The sequence below is a fragment of the Tympanuchus pallidicinctus genome, unplaced genomic scaffold, assembly GCF_026119805.1.
Source record: "Tympanuchus pallidicinctus isolate F22 unplaced genomic scaffold, pur_lepc_1.0 scaffold3, whole genome shotgun sequence".
NCBI lineage: Eukaryota > Metazoa > Chordata > Aves > Galliformes > Phasianidae > Tympanuchus > Tympanuchus pallidicinctus.
In genome coordinates this window covers 44,920,914-44,944,226 of record NW_026294747.1, presented here as the reverse complement: position 1 = coordinate 44,944,226, position 23,313 = coordinate 44,920,914, and the positions used below count along the sequence as shown (strand labels likewise).

General features: G+C 37.3%; 1 long non-coding RNA gene across 2 annotated transcripts; it reads left to right on the top strand.

The window, feature by feature from the left end:
• Window positions 1–662: 662 nt before the first annotated feature.
• Window positions 663–23,210, top strand: LOC128086351 (uncharacterized). Of its 2 annotated transcripts, none has more exons than XR_008209342.1 (4): window positions 663–766; window positions 12,239–12,299; window positions 21,415–21,465; window positions 22,951–23,210. It is a non-coding gene; the product is annotated as an uncharacterized LOC128086351 (long non-coding RNA). The 2 variants fall into 2 exon arrangements; XR_008209341.1 differs by lacking the exon at window positions 663–766 and adding an exon at window positions 10,821–11,026.
• The last annotated feature ends 103 nt before the right edge of the window (window positions 23,211–23,313 follow it).

Sequence of the window (23,313 nt, the reverse complement as noted above, 5' to 3'; positions counted from 1 at the left end):
ACTTGATTCTTACTGTAAACCTTTCAATTTCTTACATAAATAGCATGATTATATTTACATAAATAGTTGCACCCTGGAGTACAACAATCCTATTGTACACAAAAATCCTATTAAAATTTTCAGAGAACTACTTTGAGCAATGGTCTGTTACGCATAAAACCAGACCTTCTCACTTCTTTCTTCCTTCAGAGCCAAACCATGCATTTAGAGGTATGCACCCAAATACAGAATTGATCCCTTAGAATTCTGTCCTCGAGTTCAATATAGGAAAATGCATTCATAACTGAACTAGGGATATTTCTAAGCAATATAATATATTTCTGTCTATTTTTTTTTTCTTTTTTTCTTTTTTTCTCTTGTCCTGGAGTCTGATTACATGCATTTAGACATGATGTAAAAAACTACCCAAAGGTATTTGATTCATCTCTGAAAGACACAGCTGCTATCTGTCTTCAACCCAAAACAAGTGTGGTCCGGTATCTAAGCAAGAGAGAGCTTCTGTCTCATTTTATCTCTCTTCAGCATTTTTCTGCTGTAAAGAAACTGTATGAGAACTGCTGAATCACAGCCTGAACCTCTGATTGATCACCTGAGGCGAGCAATGAGTCAGCCATGGCAGAACAGGTGAAGGCAATTGACCTGTGCTGCAGGAAGGGGTGGAGCCTGGCTGCACCTCTCCTACACCCATCTAAGAGCTGACTGCCAGTGAGAAGGTTCTTTTCTGGAGATCCCTCCTCTGGAGTTTTATAGTGAGCCCAGGATGCAGGTAAGCATTCTATCTATTCTCTTTTTGTTATTATAATCTGCTTTGCCTAACTCTCTTGTTTATTTCATAATTATAACATATTTATATTCATTAATTGTGCAGAAACTTACAACAAAGATGAATGAAGAGAAACCTCGCTCCGCAATGCCAGCATATAAAACTTGAATTCTCAAAATGAGATGTAAAGTATGGCCCAGGGTGCTCTCTCAGCCTCTTGGATCAAGAAACACGTATCAATCTCTGACCCTAATTTCAAAGCATAACTTTATATAGATGATAGTGGGGGGCAAGTAAATACCAAATACCAGCAGCTATTTATGGAATCAGATTGCTCATACTGTAGGGCAGCGTATGGCTGAAACTATGACTGTATTTACTAGTTGACCATTGATCCTGTTGCTGTAGTTTGTATGCATTCTGATACATGCAGGCAGAAAAAAAGTTTCTTCACGATCAAAGATTGTCTGGAGGATATAAATAAATACTGTGAGTTGAAGAACTTTTGGAGTAATTCATAGTAGGCTTGATTTCTGAAGCAAGCAAACAAAAAAGTTGAGTGCTTGACTCAGACCAACCCTGTGAATGAACATGTGCATGCCTGTACACATCTCACTAACTTTGTTTCAAAATAACATAGGAAGTCAATTAATTGAAAGCAAACATGTCTTACTTTAACTCTCTATTTAGTTAGTACTCCCTGAAAATATTCTTTTTAAAAACAAAGCCAAAATACTTAGAAAGAACAGTAATGAGCTGTGTCTACCACTTCATTTCCACATTAGAAGGAAAATAAGATCACCACGAAAACTCTGTCCCAATTGTATCTGAATTTCTTGCAAGTTTTCACCAAAATTACAAATTTGGTGATTAGTTTCCAGTAGAGAAATGTAATCCAAACTTCTAGTGAATGATATTCCTGGTATAGTCAAGTAGCTCTGCAGGAAAGATATCTCTGGGCAGATTCTGTCACGATGGGAAGTGCTCACAAGGGTCCTAGGGGATTCTGTAATATTTCAAAATCAAGCAGTTTTCGTGCAAAGGAAGAAAAAATAAATGAAGTAAAAGTGTTAAAAAAACATTTGTAATCTGAAATGCAGGGACCAGGATGTGTGGCAGGAAGAAATCGTAGCAGGTGAGTGAAGCTAATATCCCATGCTACTGCAGACCTGCAGTCCGGACATGCAATTCAAATTATTTTGTTAAGAACTGATAAATCTTTGATTTTGGGAGCGATGTGACAGTACATTTTGTATTTCCTGACGCAGCATGAATCTAAGAATGTTTCTTATTTCATATGGAAATGATTTTGGGATGCTAGCGACATAACATTTGGGGAATGAACAGTCTAAAATTTCTATAAACACCAGAATCAAGGCATTTATGAGTTTTAGTAAAAATTTTATTGAAGTCTGGTCATGTTGGCATATTGTGCATTTTAAATGTAAATTAGATTACTGGCAGTAGATTCAATTTAGTGGTAAAAATGTAAAGAAAACAGTTGGGCTACAGATGAAACAATAATGTAGCTGTTCTTTAGTTAAGAGAAGAGTGAAATCCAGAAACAAATGGTGCTTGGGAATACTTATGGTAGAGGAAACATGCTGCATACAATTAACTTTGTCAATTTTATGCAGTACAGTAGTTTTTGTTGCTTTGAAGAGCAGTTTCTGATAGTAAGCATATGATAGGGCAAATGGATGGCTCTAAGGATCTGCAATGGAAACAGAAATCTTTTCATCTTTAACTCCCTTGTTAAGATGCAGCCTAGGCTGTGAGAGATAAATGCTGATGACTTTGTGTGTACAACTTGTCTGACATGACACCAGGTCTGCTCTCCTCCTCCTTCCCCCATAACAGTATTTCATATCCAAAGCCCATGTGACTAAAAAGGACTATACTTCTTGGCACTGCATTGGCAGTTCCAGGGGAAATATACTACTGTTGGGATGTGGGCATTTGTCTTCTTTCCCCAGTTTGTCTCATTGTCCTGATGTCTGGACCTCATTCCATTAGTCTACCAAGACAAAACATCTGCTTGTTGGGCATGTCTTCAGTCATTTTGGAAAAGCTTTCAAATCTCCTGAAAAGCAGCAAGCATAAATAAAGCAATAATAATATATCAGCTTAAGATTAAGTTGCTTGTAAAAATATTCAAGAGAAGAATTCAGGGTGTGGGCAGAGAGAAAGCTACTCTACTGGACTATAAAGAAGATTTAGAACATGTTGGAAAACAAATCCCATTTGCCTCAAAGATGCAACCATACTGGAATTTGATGATTTTGCATCTACAGCAACCTCTGCAGATTGCAAGTGGTAGAGCAGTGCAGCTAAGTAGATTTGATGCAGTTATTTAATTAAGCCAAATCTGTTTTTGGTTCAAAGCTATTAAAATGGATACTGTTGTTTACACAAACATACAACGTGCCCCATTGCCCTGGTGTTATTTATCCTGTAAATGATTAAATTGTAGGAAAAGAGTGAAATTAGAGAGAAGTCACCCTCACATGCCAATCCATCAGGCTAAAGGCAAGTGTCAGAGTATTGTCTTGTAAGTAATGGTCTTCGAGGTTAAAATCCTGTTCTGTGATGAGCTAAGCTCCTTCTGGAAATGAATGGTGGGAGAAACGGAAACCTCCCTTTAATAACAGACCAAGTTTGATGAAAAAACACTTGGGCAAAGCTCATGTGAAGGAGAGGGCATGGCTAGGATTCTGACAGTCACCTTCTGTGTATGGGAACAAGAAGCAGGGAAAATAACTTACAAGTGTTAAAGCCCAGGGTTTTACCAGTATGGGGTCAGGTTTGTGAGAAACTGAGAAGGTGAGGTTTTCAGATAAGAATTAATTGTGCAACAGACTTGAAAACTGAATCCTGAATTTCTGGCCTCCAAAGCATGACTTCTGTACAGGTTCCTCAGGTCCATCAAAGAAATACTTAATGAATTTTATGAAAAAGAAAGCTGGAGCTTTGTTTAGCTGAGTTAGAGTGGTTCAGGCACTGCAGTGACTAACAGCATTAGGAAGCACGAAGTCATAAAGAGGTACAAGTAAAACCAAAATGTGCATAATGCAAAACTGGAACTGATTTTACTTTTGGATATGTTACTCCTTCTGTTGGGACCCACAGCTCTTTCATTAGCAGCACTCTTCACTTGGGTGGATACAACGTGTATGTATTTGCTGTAACATTTCTCTTGTGAACTGGCTGGTTTGGAGGAAAGGCTTTGGGCTTGTATCTCCCTTTTGTTCCCTCCCGCTTCTAACTCTGTACTTATTAGTCAGCACAACTTCTATTGTGTTCTGTTGTGTTAAAATTGGGACTGCTTTGGCAAGAGCCTTTGACACCTCCTCTCAAGTGGGAAGTTCACTTCATTGGTTAAACAACTGGCTGGAGATTTGTGAGACTGAAATCAGTGTGTTGCACTCCTATTGTTTTCTTTCTGCCTTTGGCTAAATCACTGGAGGAGGAATTCATCTCATCTGGCTTCAGCTGTTACAAATTAGGCATCCAGATTAGCTTGTTGTCTATGCTCCCTTTGTAGTAAATGGAGTGGAACAGGAACCTCTAGGGACTGACCCATCCCTCTCAGAGATGTCTGCTCCATCCAGTGTCTACAGGAAGATTGATCAGTTAGCTAAGATCCATATGCCTTACTTTCAGGTGCCTAAAATCAGTAAAATTGAATCCCATACTTGGTCTCTCTTTTCTGTCTGTTGCACAAAAATTGAATCCATTAAGCTAATTAAAAACAATACAATACTATGGCTATTCACATTACACAAAGAAAACAAAGTCAACTTGGAAAGCAATGACTGACTTTTAGAGCAGATACTTAGGAATGTAAAGGAATAAAAAGATGCTTCTTGAGCTTTTAAAATCTCCTTATCCTCAGTGAGATTTTCAATTGCTTACCTCTTGGCTCATTATGAGATGAGTAATTGAAAATCTCACTAAATGGTCACCTGTGTGTTGAGGTATTTAAACACCTAGCTCTGTCCTAGTCTCATTAGGGAGGGCACTACACTGAAATGAATCTTGCTCTTCAAGTGCTGTTTTTCCTAGTTTTGTGCCCCTGCTTCTGTGTACCACATTTCTCGCTCCTGGCAGAGGTAAGCTTGGAAGAAGAGCATGCGTGGCACACAACACTGCAACTCTCCCCTGCTGGTAGATAATTCATTAGGATGAGAGCTGTGGCAGGGCTAGGAAGAGAATCACTTAATCACAGCCTTCCCTCCCATTCAGTTGAAGTGTGTGGAAACTTGGCATGGTAGAGAGTCTTGTACATAAACTGTATTTTATTGCTTGGAGTTGACAATTCAGCTGTGACTGTGGAACTAGAAAGTTACAGGCACAACGCAGAGAGTGCGAACTTAATTTCTTCTTTCTTTTGGGCTGCTTTTCTTCTCTCACTCCTTGCTGAGTGTTTCCATCAAGACCAGCATGATAAGAGTTAATGGGTAGCCTGGGAATGAATGTATGTGTGTGTGGTGGAACCGTTCCTCCTTTCTAATTCTCCCTTTCCATTTCTTTATGTGAGCAGACTTGCTTGCTGTCCCAAGAGTGCAGGAGGCAAAGGTGAGAAGGAAGCTGACAAACAAGGAAAATAATCCCTTTGCCCACCCCTAGTGGAAACTGTTAGCTACAGCGTGCTAGCTGAGACAGAACAACTTAGCTCAACCAAATCTCTTTTATTATGTTCCTGTGTTTATTTTTCCGCTGTATTTATGACTTAGCATGTTGTTTTTGGTGTGGAAAGGACTCTAAAGCTGTAGATATGTGCTGTAATTATACAAATTCCTCTGCATGGAGTCTGTTAAAAAGATTGATCTATTTTTATGAGGACACACACAAATACTCATTTTGATGGACCTCATTGGCATTTATTGCAAGCCTGCCACTACTAAAATTTAAAGCCAACCTTGTAAATTTTATGGAAACTACATGCTGCAATTATTAGCCTGAAGACCTCCTGTCTTGCAGGAATGAGTCAGATTTTGCTTTCCATGTACACTATGGTTTACACCTGAAAGAGATTAGTGGGGACCACCAGTAGCTTGAAAACCTAATCTCCAGTATTTTGTTTCCAGTTTAGCTCTGAAAGATACTCCAGGTGTTCTCATTAATTAGTCATTGTAAGTCACTGTGTCACTATTGTGCATAGAACAGCTGTTTTCCTGGTGCCTTTTTTTTCTGCAGGAGTGTTTTAAATTAAAAGTTGGTTTATACACTATTTAATGTTCAGAAACAATGTTTGTGACTGGTGAAAATGAAACAAAAACAGCCCCTAACAAATCAGTTTAGGAAGACAAATTCTACAATGGTGTAACTTTACTGAGTTTTACCTGAGTGGATGGTCCAGCTAAACGCCACAAGCAGATTCTGGTTTTTTTCCTGTTTTTATTTTTTTTTTTTCCTGTGGCAAAATTTCCACTGTTATCAAGAATTGGCCATAGTCCCTATAGACTGTGCATGTTGTGTTTCTACTCATATGACTTTATTTTATAATCTCAGACACTGAGGCAGACAGAAATTAAGTGAATTAGAGCTACCAATCCAGGCAATCAAAATGGAAAATTGATAATAGATATAGCTAGAAAAAAATAGTATGCAAAGTATAAATATGAATTTGTGTATTTTGTTGTATACTGCCCCACAAAAAGCCTTGCTAAATTTTTTTGTGAAGCCTTGCTAAATGTTTTTGTTTGTGACCAGTGAGACAGCCTGTTGCAAAGGAAAGTTCAGCTGAAAGCAAGCAAGTCATTGTTAAAGAAAGAGAACTTGTGTGGGATCTAACAGCCATAAGTTACATTTATTTTGTAGTTCGTTATGGTGAGGCTCTAAAGAAAAGGTATTATTGTCAAACCTTCTCATCCTTCATTTCAAAATAAGTCCTTGTTCTTCTCAGATCAGTTGGATCCCAAAGGAGAAGGGGGAAGAAATACTTGTGTGTTCATCTTGGTGGTATTATGCCTCTCTCCTCTGGAAAGCTAGTGCTATTCTCCATAGCTCCGATAGTGCAGCTCTCCAAGCATCTTAGTATTAATTTGCAATAGCTTCTAATCAGTAAACCTCCCTATTTCAAAGTAAACTCAGAAATGGTACGTCAGATGTGTGGTTTTGAAAACTGTACCTCCAAGTTGCTAACGAAGGGACAGTATCTGTAGTTATATTGACTACAGATTTAAATGAAAGAGGGTTGATAAGTTTAATTTTAAGTCCCCAAAAAGCTTGGTTTAAAAAAAAAAAAAAAAAAAATTGTTGTGACTATAGTGTATCTGTAATAAAAAGTTTGCTGCACTTTCTTTGTAGCATCCAGTTTGTTTGGTCTTGGGGGAAGGATCAGAAGAGGTAAGCCACTTTTTTGGCTTGAAAAAGTTAAAGAGGTGCAAGTTGATATTATCTTTTCTCTACCTGTTGGATCCTAGGCAAAAGCAAGAACTCAGAAGAATTTATTTGTTTTTACCAAAGAAATGAAGAGGAAGCTTCCCTGTTAGGGGAAGGTGGGTGACAAGGAGAAAGGACTTATGAGTGAAATTACTGAAGAAATGATTGAAAGAGCTTCTTAACAATCTGGATCAGTAATAGAGTACATCAGGACTAGAAAATGCAAAGAATAAAAGGCATTAGTCTGTGTAACATTAAAAATATTTGTGGAAGTGCTCACTTTATGAATCCAGTTATGTCAGGATGACAGGCTGCAGTAAAGATATTGCAATTTCACAAGAGGACTATGGGTGTCTTGACCTGGCCTTTAGACTAAGGGGAATGACAAAAAAAACTTGGGAAGACATCTTGAGAGTCCCTGGCAAATGCTAGGTCTATGTGTCTTTGTGAAGTAGCCTTAGATTAACCAAAATTATTGTGAAGGAAAAAGGGCTTATAGTAAAAAGACATTTGTAAGAGGAGGATGCTCTTCACTCATCCATAAAAAGATATTGTTCTGATCTGTAGTGACTAGCAAGCAGTATTTACTTTGTTTTCCTGTATGAGAATGTACATAATGAGAAATATGTAAAGCTCTTTTGACAAGTGGGCAGGGCTTCTGTGAGTGAATTGTTTCTTTCTTACTTTTCAGAATTCTTGTTTCAACTTGAATAGTTTACCTCTGGAATTGGATACAACTTTCTTTAATAGAAGGACAGGATATCTGTATCATTAGAAGAAGCATTAGAAGCATTCTTCTAAACTATTAATTCTTCTAATGTAATAAATTTAGCAATATCCTGATTCTGAGTATATCATAGTTGTTTGTGGAGCAAAGCAAGCTAGTTGTGCTCTTTCTCTGATTTCAGAAGTACAATGCATGCATGAAATGTTGTCACTTCAGCTCATGATATGTCAAGATATAATAATGTGCAAAATGCACATAGAATTTACACTATAATGTGCTTTAATTTGATTTGACGTTAGATTTCTACTCCTCATCTTTTCATGATAGCTACTGAAAAGATGTAATTTTATTTTGAAGTCTTAAATTTTACCTTTGGCATACTCTGATAAATGGAAATTGAGGAGGGAAAAGTTATAGAGCAGAGTTGCGGACACATGCAAATTAAGTTTTGACTTTGATTATATTTTTTTTCACTTTCTATTTGAGATGTGCACTCATTCTATTTTCCTTTTTGGTGAATATTTATCCTGATGGCTATCGCTAAATAATTGCTTGGTGTCTAAAGCTTTTTCATCTGACGGGCAATTCAAAACCTTGATCAAGGTCAATTGTTAAGGTGTCGAAATCTGAAAATTTAATCATCACCAACAGTAAAATGATACTCAGAATTATACCTTTAAGAAAAGCCACTATTTACCAAGGAAAGAGTTTTTTTTATATCCAGTGATCATAGTAATTTCTAAAGTGTAGCATCTTAGAATTTGCTTTGGCTTATTCACTTGAGAAAATGGCTGTCTATTCATTCACTCAGGAAATTCTGGACAGCTAGTCAGAAAAACAGACAAAATCCAGTCTGATCAAGAGTAACACAGGTTGTCTATAACTTAAAGAAACTTGATGCCCTAACCATGTTTTGATCTGCCTCATATACTTTCAATGCACTGCAAGTCCCCCATCCAAAAATGACCCACAGTTAAAAAATCAATTCTCAACCACTTTTAGTAAGACCAGTGTGAAATCATGCTAGTTAAAACATCTTCCATGGGACTGGGCTCTCCTCGCAGATATAGTACCTGCTCACATGAGACCATAATAGCATTTAGTGATGCTTCCCTGTACAACAAACACTTGCAGCTCATTTGTCTGAGAATTCTCTGAACCCACTTCTGCAAAACATTTCTAATGGCATTTGCATGCACAAATTTGGAACAGGGAAATCCAATTTGCCATTATACTTAGCAATTAATTGAGACATATAGCTGACTTTGACAACAGAATGACACAAGCTGCATCTGGTTGACAAGACCCTCTCTTTCTAGCTGGGGATTTGCACATCATTAGATAGTCACTCTGTTGCAACTGGAGGAATGCTGTCATCTTTTATGGTATGGTACCTCACAAGAATGTTCACTGCAGAAGGCACAAGAAGGTCAATATATCCTCATAGAAAACTGCTGTTTGTTTACTTACTCAGGATCTCAAGAGCTGCTCAGGAGGCCTCACTTGCTGCAGCTGTTGTCCCAATGCAAATCCGGTGCTCCATCCTGTGGAAACCCAAGGATTAGACTCATATCTAGGGGCTGCACATTATTTCAGCAATAATAACAAGCTGGCTAGATCATGTAGTTCAGAGCAAGGAGCCCCTGTACTACTCTGAAATAATCTCATGTGCTTTGAGTATATCTCAAGTTCTCTGAATGCTTTTTTTATTTTTAGTTTTGTTTTGTTTTTAAAGACATGCTTCTTGATGGCTGTCAAAAGTTTAACTGGAGAATAGCATATATTTTGTTCCTGAGTGAGTATTGAGTATCTTCACCAACAGTTCCTGGGCTTCCGAAAGCTTCCAAGCTTCCCAAAGTGGCTGTGAAGATACCTTTGATACCTTTTGATAACTCCAAAAAGGCAGGACAGTAGAGCAATAAGAAGGCTGCAGTTGATTAAGTACCCTGTTAACAAGCAAAACTGAAGACTGCATGGAAAGGCACTGTACTGCTTTACAAATAGTACTGACGTATTTTTTTTCCTGGTGCCTAAGAATCTGCTTCTTGATAAAGACACAGGGACTTAATTCAATAAGAACTCTCCTGGGGCATCTTTACTCAGGTTATTTCCATCCTCATTTTGCTAGCATCTTTCAACCAGTGACGTGATTACAACCTTATGTAAATATATCCAAAACAAATAGCTTAGATATTACGTATTGTTCTGGTAGTATGCAGTGCAAAACATTGTCATTTACGGTGTTAGATTTTGCTATCAAATAGCTCTATACTGTTACAACTGTTCCTCTAGCTGGTTTTGAGGATGGTAGATTAAGGCTTGCGTTATCTCTATCCAAGGAAGAACAGTCCCACCTAAGCTGTGTGTATGCAGTAAAGCCAGTATGTTGAGTTCAGTAGTAGCACTTGGAGTGACTGTTACTGTAATGCTTCTACAGGAAATGAATGTGTAGAAGTTGGATTGCTCTAATGGCAAAGAATTAAAAAAAAAAAAAAAAGAAAACAAAAAACTCAGCAAATTGCAGATCTCACAAACATCAATCTTCAGAGTGAAAAGGAGTCTTACCATAATCACACATGATCACTTCCCACTTAAATGCAGGGCCTATTTTTATTTTTATTTTCTTGATGTTCTGAAGATCTCCAGGTGTGGAAGCGAATCTGGCTCTCTGGACAGTGTGATTCAGAGTTCTGTGAAGAATTTTTTTTCTTATAACTGAAATTTCCCTTGCTGCAGCTTCTGTTTGTTGACTCTTGTCCTGTTCTGTGCACCTCAGGTAGAGCATATGGTTAACTTTCATTATCGAAGAGTTTTTTTTATCTCAAATATATCACATAAGATCTTTTCATTTCTGCAGTATCCTACTAAATGTATATCAGTAGGGTAGGAGAAAGAAGGTCAGGGCAGTACAAGATTTTTTTCTTCAAAGTTCTGTTTCCTCTAAGGATTTCGAAGAACATACTATGGAAAAAAGGCAATAGATGTGCCTCTGGAAATGTTACATTGCTTCTCAGAAGTATATTTGCAAATGTGGGCATTGAAAACTTGTAAATACTGAATTATTTGTCTTGTCTGAAATCACAAAAGAAATTAATCAAACCACTTCAGTTTTCATTTTAGGTGCCACCCTCTGTATCAAAGCAATTCAGGTCAGTGTGTCAAAAAAGTTTGTGCCTGTTTTTTTTTTCTTATTGTCCCATTATTGAAATGATGATACAAATACTTTCGGCTTGGAACCTAAAAACACATCAACAGCTATGAGACCTTTTCTTCTAGGGAAAAAAAAAAAAAAAAGTGTTTCATTTTCTTTTGGGTTATTTGTTTTTTCCCTTCGGTGGGCATTCATACATTTTTACTAGATCTCTTCTTGCCACCTTAAATTAAATTCATAAAAATGTCAGAATGCAAGTGGTCAAAATTCTTTTCTCATCAGTGCTGTGGTTCTAGAGGGAATTTTTTTCTCCAGATGATGCTATTTGAACTTGACTACTGACAATAAATTTACTGCTTGTAGAGCTCCAAATATGTGATGTCTTTTCCTTTACTTTCCTGACTTGATGCTTGTCACTTTTTCCCTTTCTGGGAAAATATTGCCACACACAAAGCACTTTTCTCTATTTAGAAGAAGTTCCGTGGTCCTTCCCATGAGAGGGTCATGTAAGGCAAGGCCATGAAATGAAAAGTTTAATCATGTCCATAGCAAATAGGAACAGGGATCATGTTAGAGAAAAATAGTCCATTTCCCTTCTTTGGTCTTTGATTTATACTGTATTTTAGCAACTAAAATTTGTTGTCATGGCCCTGTAAGTTGTTCTGGTATAAAAATAGCAGCCATATAATCCTCAGCCTACCAATGTAAGTTAAAACGTAGAGGTATTGATTTGGAAAAGATTGGTTTAGCATGCACTATTTTGTGTTTTACAAGAATTATTGCATTCTGAAAGCAAGATTATAACAGTGTTTCCAACACTCCTGATTTTTATTACAAGTCTAACAACATTTGGTGTTTTTCCTTAGAATGCCAGCTCCTAGACACATCTCATTACCTGTGATTCTCAGTTTTCATAGAAAAGGAATGATTTTAGCTCTTGCAGTTCCTGGGAAAAATTTGCAAATCTTAGCCCCAAACCCTTTAAAGCAAAAAGTAAAGACCAAAGAAGTTGTAAAATTCCAGTTTGTAAATTAATCTTACAGTCTTTGGTTCTGATTCAGAACTGCTGGGTGTTTGAGGCTGGAAGTAGATTTCCTATTAAATTAATGGATTACTTTTTTTTTTTTTTTTAAATTCATTTCAGATTTATTTACTGTTTTTTTTTTTTTTTTTTTTTTTTTTTTTCTCTAATCTTTCTTTGCTATTCCAGATTGAAGTCTGAGAAGATTGACTTGAAAGGCTTTGAGATGCCTCAAAAATAGCGTTCATAGGTGAGTGAGGTGAACAAGGCATTTGCATGTCCAGTAGAGATTTGACTGGAAATATTTCTGTATCCATAAATATAACATATGTAAACATTACCAGAACATTTGACAATATAATTTTGAACTAAATCTGTGTTTGCAGCACTTAGAGGACTTCACAATTTTCCTATTTTAAAATATATCATGGAAGAGAAGTCTTTTAATTTTGGCATGTGCTCAGAAATGCATGGAAATGTTATAAGAATGTGCAGGGAGGGCGAATGAGTATAGTAGATCTACCTGCAAGATATTTTAATTCATTTTCTATAGAAAGTAATTGGGATCATTTGTGCTAATTAGAGGGTTTACGAAAACAAAATGAAAACATTATAAGTATGATGCTCTGTTCCTGGAGGACTCATTTTTCTGTCCTTCAAGAAGAGAACAAAAGTAGTTCCACATGCCCAAGGTGGTTTGTCATGAGGCATGGACTGCATCCAGCAGGAAAAAGTGCATAGATTACAAATGATGGCGTGTACACAGAAGTATATTTGTATTCAAATACAAAAATACTTTGGAAATAACTTTGATTGGAAAAATTCATAAATTATAACAGTTTGTTACTATTTTTACATCTACTCATCTATCTATGTTTATATTTTACAATCAGTTATTTAAATCAGCTGATGCTGCTGCCATGTTCTGCTTATACTGAAGTATCTGAACAGACAAAGTTTTTACAGTACTGTGGTAAATTCCAGTCATACAGTTCTGTGGGGATCTTTTGTCTGTTTTCCTTGTGTGTGAGTATGTGTGTGTGATTTGCTTGAAGAAATAAGAAAATAAAGCAGGTGAAGTGAAGACAAATTGAGGTAAAACGATTTCTTGCTGCAAAATGAGAAATTCAGATATCTGAATACAATTTTCTCCAAAGAAAATACATTTTTTTTCTTTCCTGAGGGTTTTTTTCTACTGGTACAATTGTAGCTTGTTGTTAAAATTGGAGTTGTATCATAGGCAATGCCAAACCAAACAGAGCTGGCTACAGCGTTTTAATGACTTTCTCTGGCCCACACGAAGCCTATCTACTGTATTTATTACAACAACTCCTCAGGGCTAGTCAGAGGCATTGTGTTCACTGTGAAACTTGTTATGTTTCGCAAACACCAATTAAGAAGCAGCCTTTCTCACTTTGCTACTTCTCTACCTCCTCCCCCCTGGGTTCTACATCTTAAATAAAGTGGTGAAGGGAAAATCTATATAGTAAAAATTTCTCCTATATGCATGCGTATATACATGGCTATGCATTTATATGTAGATGTATAAATTTCAGAGAAGCTATGCTACATTTCTACGTCTCCAGTTTCTCCTGTATAGAACGTGTTGTGAGATGTGGAGGAAACTCCCTGCACCACTGACCTCTGGTGCTGCCACAGCTCTCCATAAACTGGTCTGGCCAAACTTTCACAGACCAAAACTTTGTAATATTTTCTGTTTGTGATCAAAAAAAGCTCTTCCTGTGTGGGGATCTGACCATGGAGCTTTGTGTTCTCCCACCTCTCCCTCACTCCCTCTGTGCACTGTGCAGAGCATCACTTGCAGTCACCGCTCATGGGAAACTGCGTTGCACAAATTCCTGCACAGCCACTGATACTGAAGTGCAAGAAAATCCCATGGCTTCTCTACTTCTTTGCCTTCAGTTTCTCCTTACTAACTTTATTTTGCACTCTTAATATATTAATATACTTTATTTTGTTCTATTAAATTAAAATATTTGGCTAAATTTCCAAGCAGTTAATCCCATTACTTTTTTTATTGGATTTGAAACGGGTTTGTCGAGAAAACTGTATTCCTGCAATTTATGAATGCACTGAAGAACGCTTAGGAGACAACTGTGTCTGCATTCGGAACAGGAAATTTTAAATGGAAATTGAGAGAGAATTTGTAAGATTTATTTTCCACTACTGCAAGTCTTGATCTGAAAAATAGATTATTTCTTTTTCTCCTTGTGTCCAAGAGACAGTGCTATAATTTTTTAATAAAGATCATATAGCCTTGGAAAGCCATTTAACAAGCTTCCTTGGGATATTACAGTACAAGCAAGGTTTGTCTGTTTAAAAAAAATATATATTCTGAAATGTGGAAAATAATTTTAAATTTTGGACAAGCTGTGGATACCTTGTTTTTTTTTTGTTTTTTTTGTTTGTTTGTTTGTTTTTAATGAAATTACAAAATAGATGTTGCCCCCAAATACCCTGATCTACAATGATTAAATTCAGTTTTGCATGGAGACTGGGCATTAATCTTTTGCATCATAGCTTAATGATTTATTTTGCTTGGAAAGTAATTGTGGTCCTGAACTTGTCCTTAAGTCCAAATAGTTTCCTTGGTAGCTGGATCAGGCCTATAGATCGTGTGATAAAAGCCAAAATCTGTTTTGAATAGACTGGGCTGAGTCCAGGGCATGATAGGACATGATTGTGTAGGAGTGGACATGAAACATAGTTTTATTTTCAGAGCATCTGGAACATGCCCTGAGGTAGGCTCCAGCCCCACGTCTGCTGTGGGAGGGCTGCAAGATGAGGCAACAAGGAGCCAGGCTGCTCCCAGGCCAAAAATTTTCATATCCATTCATTTGGGCAGGAATCCCTCACAGGATAGCTGCTGGGGAGGGCAAGTAGAAGGAGAGGATGTGGCTGGGTGGAAACCCGAGTTTCCAAACATGGCTATGGGGCAGATAGCAGCAGGGCCATGCATACCCCATGTGGGAGCCAGGCACCATTCTGAGAAGTTTCAGAGGGGTACAACCTCTGGGGTCTCTCAGTCCTACCAGGGCTCCAACTGGGTATAATGCACTGGTTTACCATCTGTCACACGCTTCTTCCTTCCTTGTCCTGTAGGCTGGATAATGTCACTGTGCCAGGGCATTAACCTTGCGGTTTCTGCATCTAAAATTATTTTGTTTTGAGTTTTCTTCTAATATTACAGCTTTGCTTCTGGTTTATAAATGCTCCATTTAAGGAACTATTTAGCAGTAACAACATTCCTGAGCTGAATCCAAGGATTGAGCTAATTATGGCTTCCCTTCAAAAATCCATCTTTAACTCCCTTCTACCTCCACCCCTCTCTGCTGTGGTCAGAGATACTGAAGATAATAAAGAGCTAAAACTCCTACCTAAATAAACAGAGGAATTAATTGGATGCACTGTTTCTCCCAGATTAGCAAATCCCCATCTTGCAATCCTTATTTATGTGAGTTATCTTGCTAAGTGGAAATGCTTGTGTAAGTAATACCTCGAGTCTTGAGAATTGCTCTGAAAAACCCAGAAAGTCCAGGAGGTTGGGTTTTTCTTCTGTAAATGGGAGAAGGAAGACTGGCAAGAAATATTCTAGCAATCCCTTAGCTAATTAAAGTGGCTGGTGATGAATATACAAAAGAAAGTTCCTTCTCCTGCAACTGCATAACTGCTGCACTAATTCTTCAACTTTATATCCAAGAAAAAGCATGTCTTAAAGTATCCTTGGAAAAAATAAACCTCTTCTGTTTATAGGCAGTATAGTTCCACATTCTTGGTATATGGAACACCAAAAGTCCTGGGATAGCCAGCATCCTGGCAGAAAGCCATGCATCTTATTATATGGTAGGAGAGACAAATTTCCTCCTGCACAGTATGTCTATAAATAAAGTGCTTCTTCAACAAGCGATTAAATGGAAGCATTTTTCCTAGTTTAAGATCAGAATTATTTTAATGATGACTTTAAAATGCTTTCTCCTTGGTTTGCACAGGGATGTAAAAATAAATAAAATAAACAAAAAAAATTTCTTAAAGGGGCATTTCTTCACTTTTAAAGGATCTGGAATTAAGAAGGCCTCCTTGAACTTTGTAAGCTGTCCATGATTAAAGTGTTATGTGTGTCTCAGAGGCAATTTGAAGTTAATTATTAAGGGTTGCCATTCTATTGAAGCTGTGTTTGCAGACAACCTGTAATATCTTTGGGGCATTTGTGTAGTTTAGCAAAATAATCTCGTATTTTTTTGTTGATGTCTCTAGGGAGACACTAGAAAAATAAATAGTAATACATGACTCTTCATCTAAAATCTGGATAGCAGACAGCGTTGCTGATATGCTCTTACCTTTTATTCAGAATATATGGTTATACATTTCTGGGAGTGAGTAACGAGGTTGTTGAAGTAAAGCAGGGGAAAGACTAGGGCACCTTCATCTGATGGTTTTGTTAGCTTAATTTTTGTAGCAATAAGTAAGTCTTAGGTATCTTTGTTTTTCAGCAAAGTATTGTAGTATTCTGAGTTACTATGCCTATCCTCACTCCTTTCATGGATGAGGATCAAAAGGAAACTGGAATGGCAGTCCATCTTATTATATGAAAAATTTTATTATATTACAAATAGAACAGCTTCAGGATGATTGGCAGGAAAACAAAGATTTTCTACTGTAACTGGTAAATCTGCAGCCATCATATAGAATAATTGTATGATATTTCTAAATTGTTAAATTGTTACCTGGACCTTAGTTTTGCAAAATAACAGAAACGTGGAAATGTTGAGGTTGGAAAGGACCTTTGATAGACATCATCTGCATCCTTCCCATGTTTGAGTAGACATCTTGAGCAGGCTGCTCAAGGCTGGGTTGCCTGTACTCCTCATAGGAGTTCCTTTTTTTTTTTTTTTTTTTTTTTTTTAAATAATCAATTTCAAGTTTATTTTTCTCTTGTTGATCCTAGAACAAAATCCTTGTGGCTTTTCTACTTGTCTTCCTTCTCCTTTATGAAAGCTCTTCACACATAAATAGCATAACCCACAGTGAACTACCTCCAGAAGGAAATGTTTGTAGCAGTGGCATTCCATATGGCAAGAAGGGTGAAGAAGTTACAATGCTTAATCAGTGCTGGAAATTAGATTATTCATGTTGCAGTTAGAGGCATTATTGTAAAGAATTTTGTAAAAATGTTGATTACATAATTAAAGGAGTTAATATTTTTTTATCTCCTACTGTTTCCTGATGAAAAACAGTGGTTTTTAATGTCTTTTGATCTAGTGTGTGGCAGATAGTTTCTAGTAGCTTTGCCTGTCTCACACATTGAGTGACAGCCAGAAAGGTGTCACACACAGACCTAAATGGGGCTATCTTTTTGTAAGACAAAGTATGTTCTTAAATAATAAATGATCCTGGCAAGTTGTTTATTACCAGCAGTTAATGATCTGTTTATTAGTTAAAGTCTGTGGCTGTTAACACTCCAACAAATCAGTTCACTCTGTTAAACATCAATTTTGAGTACATTATTGGTATTAACCATACAACGAACTAGAACTGTTGCAGACAGTTGATTTTATTGCTGTGGTAGAATTGTATAACAGGAGGCAAAGGTGTTTGATAGGATACCAGTGTTCCTGAAAAGAAAAATAGATTAGGTTACTGTTGTTTGTACTGGTTAACAACTGGCTTTTATTCATAGTGAATGTATATTCTGTTTTCCCAAATGTCTCTCAAGTAGGTACATTTTGAAGTCCTAAATTCTCTAATTTCCATGTTTTTAATGCTATAAGGATTACTTTTGCTTGTGTACATTTACTTTGGAAAGAAAAAATATATGGTGGCCTTAAAAATTAATTTCTAGGAGGGGTGTGGGAGGAATAGCTTGCTTTAAAAAATTGCTCAGAAACTAAATTTTGCTAAAACCACTTGTTTGAGCAATTGGCGCCAGATCAACTGGTTTTCCAGACTAGTTGCAGCTACTGGGAGGAATAGGCAGAGACAGAGTTTGAAGACTCTGTTGGATCTGTGTTAAGCTATGCTTCACTTACATCATGTTAAATTCCCACAAGCATCTTCAACAAAATAAAGTTCCAATGGAAGACCTCAGATATTAAGTGATCTTGATGAGAATACTTGATCTTGAGTGGAATGGTGCTCTACACAGTTTTGGCTCTGCCTACTCCCAAAGCATAAAATACACATATTCCAATTTTGCATCTGATCAGGAAACTAAGCTGTAAAAGTAAGTTCACTCCTAGGGCTCAAGTGGTGGTAATAAGTCTGGCAAGGCTGGATAAATAGGTGTGAGAATTACATTCCAACCCACAAATTCAAGAGTTCAAATCTGTTCTTTCAATTTTGGCCCACTTCTTGTAAAAGGTAGCTCTGATACTTTCAGCATTTAGAAATAATCCTTTGATACATTAGCAGAAAGTAATCCCCAAAAGCATTTCTTTAAATTGTATCAAGAATACTTTTTTTCAGTTTGTCTGACAACTAAAATGCTCTTATGTTTTCTCGATACTGAATTAATTACATTGGTACAAGTCATTACATGGAAGCCAAATTCTTTTTGGCTTTTCTCAGTTCTAGAACGGCTTATTCTGGTTTAATTTGAATCATTCTTAAAACAGCCGAACTCAGCTAAAATAAACACAGTAAAAACATCCATCAGTAGTTCTTAATGCTCAGCTAGTGCAAAGGCTATCTCAAAATAACATTTTAAATTAAATCACACTGACTTGATGTCGATATCCTGCAACTTGCCTGAGGTAGAGCAAATTACTTGAAAATTTGTTCTATCACCACAACTTTAACTGTAGTGTAAAAGGTCAGTACTGAACAAGAATTCAGTAACAAGAGTGACACTTTGGACCCTGCACAGCAGGTCGTCTAGCAGACTTTTCTGTAATGGTATTAAAGTGCTTAGCTCTTTTTATGCTCAACAGGGCAGTAAATAGGTTGGCAAACAAGGAATAGGAGGACCTGTGGTTTACACCCAGTGTCAACAACAAGATAATTTGCCTATGGCTAAGTACAACTTTCCTAAGAGTTTTAATTCCCCTAGAGGCCCTGTGGTTTCCATCTATTCCTGTAATTAGCCCTTTATCACACAGGAAGGTATTTGCAATGTAATCTGAATTAAAACCTAACCCAACACCCGTTAAAACCCAAGGTGCTGAAGATTTGCTGGAATACTCTCGCTGTCGGTGTGGTGCCAGTGCGGGTAGTTCAGGGGCTCAAGCTTCCTCCGTGCACAGCTGAGTTCTCCCATACCACAGCAGGTTTCTCTGCTCCGTCCAGAAAAGTCTCAGAGAATGAAGTGACAGCAAAGCGTGGGGGTGATCTTAGTTCTCGCCCTTGCTAGACAGTGGCACAGACTTTCCAGCGGCCTCTGGGAGCACTGAATCATATTTTAATCTTGCGAAGCATGTGGAGTTTATAGACCAGTGATATGAAAATGATCTTAGCTGGAGTCAAATCGCTTGCTGTAGCCCTTGAGGATTATTGCCTGCAGCTGAAAGTTTCTCTGGTTGGCATTCTGAATTACTTAATTCACAGGGTGCACTGCAAACACAGCATGATTACACAAAGTCCACATCATCCAAGGAAGAAATCTGTGGCTGCTTGAGCTGATTGTTAGTGCTATAAACTCAAATGCACTGACATTTGCTTCTTGCCTGAAATGTAATGATCTTTTCTGTATGTGTATTTATGTGTTTATACATTATAGCCTTGTGTTGGAAGACATGAATGTTAAATGTGTTTTTCTTCCCTGACCTGAACAGCTTTTACTGACTCTTATTCTACCCTGTTTATACAGTGCTACATAGCAATGAGTGCTTTTAATAGAAAAACCTCAGAGCTGTTTCTGGTGGTACTTATTTTTTCTTTTCAATGTGATGCAATGCTTAGCAAAAGTAATTGACTTTCCTCATAGTTTTATTTTCCTTCAACCTTCAAGAAGAGCAATTCTCCAGTTAAATCCCTCTAAGTGAACACTGCAAATGCCACATCAGAGAAAAGCATGTGTTTTACCGGTCTGGCTTGAGAACATTTGAAATCAGACCTCAGTTTGAACCAAAGGGTGGAGAGCAGTAGGTAAGGTGACCAGGGATTTGGGGCAGGGGGAACTTATTGTGACTTGAGGAAATGCAAAAATTGTGACATTTTGCCATCATTTGTCATAGCGTCTGACTGGCATCTTTAATATCACAGTCACTTCTAGAATTGTGTGGTTTGGTCATTGAAAGGAACAGACTATTATTTTTCTAGCATTTCGTGAACTGTCAACACATAATTGTTCAGTATTCAGTAAACAGGCAGAAAATCCAACCACAGATTCAGAATTTCTAATGTTAAATTTGCAAATGCTGGAGTTCCTCTAGAATGAATGATTTTTGAATAAATTTATTGATGGAATTGCTGTGCACAGACTAACTCCACAGTTATCTTGGTAGAGTGGATGCTTCAGTTTTCATCTCTCCATATGCCTCAAAATGCACAATACAGCAAAGTGTATTTTGCAGTGCAGAGGATTTTAAGACACAATTCAAAGGCTGTCTGAGCAAATGCCTTGCTGAACCAACACTAGCCATAGTCAGTTTTGAAGTCAGTGTATGCCATGCACAAGAAAGTAAATTTATATTAGCAAAGCTCTTTAAAGAGCCTGAAGTTCATACTGAAATAGTCCTTGTACTAAGAATCCAGTTGTTGGGGCCAGAGTACAGGCTGGGGGATATTTGTAGAAAATATTTATAATTATGTTCTGGTTTCCCTAAATTCTGCTAATGTTTCAACATGAGTCAGACTTCTTTTGTTGAATTAGGGCAGGCTGAGGTTAGGAGAACCTAAAATTAGTGGGTTTTAAACTGATTGCTAGACTATGGCATTAGTCATCTGATGATCAATGACTTCAAAAGTCATTGTAAAGAAAATACTTTATAATCAAAAGAAACCAGAAGAGTGTGCGCATCCATAATAGGGGAACTTTTTGGGTTGCAAAGATTCTGAAAGTTCCTTCAGCTGTTTTACAGTTTGTCTAATGTGCATTACAGAATGTTGGCACTCTGGACCTTAACAACACATCCATCATTGGTTTTTCAATGACTTATCAAGGACAGCACTTCAGATGGATGCATGAAACAGCAATGAATACAGACAAACCTTGCTGCCACCAACTACTGTTTCAATCTGTCTTCATGCCCTGTTCCAAACAGCAGATTTTGTTGCAAACATCAAGTTTAACAGCCTAGAGCAACAAAACTGAAGCTCAGGCAATGACATGTGGCACTGTGCTAAAAGGGTTCTGAAAAGACCCGGAAAGATAGCCTCAATAAGCTTGAAGTGCTTTTCTTTATCCTTAGGTGATTTCTGAAGGTGAAGTACTCCGATGTAAAAGCCCATACAGCCTTAAGGTAAGGTTACTCCTTGTCTGTTAAACTTGGATTTCTTAAACAGCATGCAGTAGGATTCTGATATAGGTCTGCAGCTTACTGTTTTCTTAATGCCCATTGTGCAATGCTTCTGGTACACACGGTATGTGATAGCTGAAAGGTGCAGAGTACTTGTGGCATGAAAAAAGTTTCCCAACTGCAGATTTAGTGTAGACCAAGATAGACTATAAATTCACTTTTGATGTGCACAAACTTTCATGAATCAGTCTGTCCTGAAGTATCTTGAGCACTTTGATTTTCACAGTGTGGTATACCTAGTGTGTATTTACTGCCCTGAGGTTAATGCACAACAAAGAAGTGGCCTAGGAAATGTTGATGTCTATCTGTTGAAGTTTTGAGCATATTTAATCTCCAAATGTGTTGCTGATGTATGCTGATATATACTGCAAGAGGCAGAGCAGGAAGGAGTCATTATTTCCTCTCAAAAAATAATTTATCAAGGGCGAAAGTCCTCACTCTCAAAAATGTATGTAACACCACATCAGCACATAAGCAAGAAGATGTAATTGGTAAAACTTCTGAAACATGAGCTATCCCTGTCTTCTGGCTGCTGCATGTTCTCAGCTAAGTTCCAGATCCAGAGCTATATCTAGCTACACACCGCAACAGCCTTCTGAAACAGGCATTGGGCCCAATCCATGGTCTTGCATATCTTTTCAGTAACTTTGGAACAAATCCTCCAAGAAAACTCAGAATTATCATAAAAGAACTGAACTTCCTTCAAAACCAAAAGATTGAAGACCAGACTGCATGGAAACAAGATGTAGAAAAAATGTATTCAGAGGTCAAAGTGTCTGATCCTAAGGACAGCCAAAAATGTAGGGGGAAACATCCAAGGTCAGGCTGGATGGGGCTCTGAGCAACCTGATTGAGCTGTAGGTGTCCCTGTTCATTGCAGGGGAGTTGGACTAGGTGACTGTTAAGGGTCCCTTCCAACTCAAAAAATTCTATGACTCTATGAACAGATAAATACTGACATAACATTCTGGTTCACTGGAGTAGCTGACACTTGTTTCCCCTGAATACTTTATAATCACAAATTATAAAAATGCCTTGTCTCATTTGATCAGGTCCGAAGTATAAAGTTTTAACTATAAGTTCTCAAACTTGTGGGAACATTGATGGAATCTGAAACTTCAGTCCTGAACTGGTGAAAGTTGAGTACCAAGGGAAAAGCCATCAATTAATCTAGACTTCAAAGATAATCCTATTTAATTTAAAAATTTTCCGTTAACTTTCAGAAAGGTATTAAAACTCTTGTGTGTACTAACAGTACAAATAGAAATAGCTTTATAAATATGAAGAAGAAACAAACCCAAGCTTTAGAATGTCATATAAACATAGCTTCATACTTTTGTCCTTCAGTGATTTGGGTCTTGTGTTCCATTCCACAAATGACCTTTGTTGTAAACAGACTGTGTTTTTCCCCCTAAATGCATGAATTAGAATTCATCTGGGGATACAGTTGACTGAGAATGCTGTGATTTAATCTAGAGACCTATGTTAAGGTCGAGAGCATTAGTAGGTAAGTATAATCATTCTTCTACCTCAGCTGTTTAACTGGATGACCCTGTTTTATCTGTGTGGTGTAACCAGTGGTCACTGCAACCAATTATGGTGATATTGTTTATTTCATTATTTCAAAATAACATCTAACCAAGGCAGCAATTTTGTAATTCCTTCTGGCATATTTGTCTTGCTTCCATTAAAACTATTACCTTTCATTTTATGTTTCTCTACTGTAATTATCCTTTTTTTTTTTTTTTTTTTTTTAACTTTTGACCTTTGCAAGAATTCATTTTTAATATA